The following is a 1296-nucleotide window of genomic DNA, read 5'->3' on the forward strand; positions in this document are numbered from 1 at the left end:
TATGATATGGTCATGTTGTGATGAATGCTGATCAACATTATTTTACATTCTAAGGTGTGTGATAATGTTTATTTTCTGTGTTGTGTCTGTGCAGAGAGACCTGTGGCTGTTCTGACCCTCCAACCCATCTGGCCCCAGATATTCAGTGGGGAGACTGTCACTCTCAGTTGTAACATTCAAGGGGGAGAAGAGATTGAGTATGCGTTTTATAACAGTGGGAAGTCGGTCACGAATACAGAGCCTGAGTACAGAATCAGTCCTGCAAAGAATGGTCTATATACCTGTAAAGGTCTTCAGAAAACAAATGGCTTAAAACACTCCCAGACAAGTAGTGCTATACAATTGACTGTGTTAGGTAAGTCTGTTTTCATGGGATTGAAAGAGAAAGACAGAAGGAATGAGGTCAAATAGCAGACAGTGGTTTCAATGATGAAACAAAACTATAGTTAGATTTTGGGATGAGGTACAATACCATAACAAAATGGGTAAACATTTTAAAGACTGAACATTTGATTTGTCATTTCCTTCATAACAGATAAACCCCAAGCTGTCCTGAGTGTCTCTCCTCAGTGGCTGAACCCTGGAGACTCAGTTACTCTGAGCTGTGGGGTTAAAGAGTCATCTACAGGCTGGAGGTTCTTCTGGTACCGAACTGTTCCCTACACAGCTGGGTTACTCTTCCTATCAGACAGGTCCTACTCTGTAGAGCCTCTATCTGGCAATGGGACTAGTGAAGACTCCTACACTCTGATCCCTGCTGGTCCTAGTCACACAGGAGGATATGTGTGTAGAGCTGGGAGAGGAGACCCAGTCTATGACACACTCTACAGTGAACCTCAGTTTCTCTGGTCAGGAGGTAACTAACTGCATTGAAACTGCATTTAAACACATTTAAGTCACCCTCATGTGTATATATAACCACTGTGTACGTTTGACTCTGTCACTCTTTGTTTCAGATCCGTAACCATCAGTGTCTCTCAAAATAAGACCTAACAGAACTCAACACTACATCAACGTCTCTCTCACTAAGCTGTGAGGAGAAGAGGAACTCTACTGGATGGAGACTGAAGAGATACAGAGAGAAAGCAGTGGAGTCAGAGTGTGTCTCTAACTCTGGATAAAGAGCAGGTTCCTCATGTACCATGAGGTCCACACGTAAAAAGGACAGTGGAGTGTACTGGTGTGAGTCTGGATCAGGAGAGTACAGTAATGCTGTCAACATCACAGTGGATGGTACGTCTGTTGTACAACAGTCACTAACGTTTTTTACATTACAATGTATGATAATGATGTTCA

At 42.7% G+C, this 1296-nt stretch overlaps 1 pseudogene; it reads left to right on the plus strand.

Annotated features, from left to right (window-relative positions):
• Positions 1–24: 24 nt before the first annotated feature.
• Positions 25–1296, plus strand: part of LOC112079362 (Fc receptor-like protein 5) — an 11129-nt pseudogene continuing 9857 nt past the window's right edge.

The sequence above is a fragment of the Salvelinus sp. IW2-2015 genome, unplaced genomic scaffold, assembly GCF_002910315.2.
Source record: "Salvelinus sp. IW2-2015 unplaced genomic scaffold, ASM291031v2 Un_scaffold7732, whole genome shotgun sequence".
Lineage (NCBI taxonomy): Eukaryota > Metazoa > Chordata > Actinopteri > Salmoniformes > Salmonidae > Salvelinus > Salvelinus sp. IW2-2015.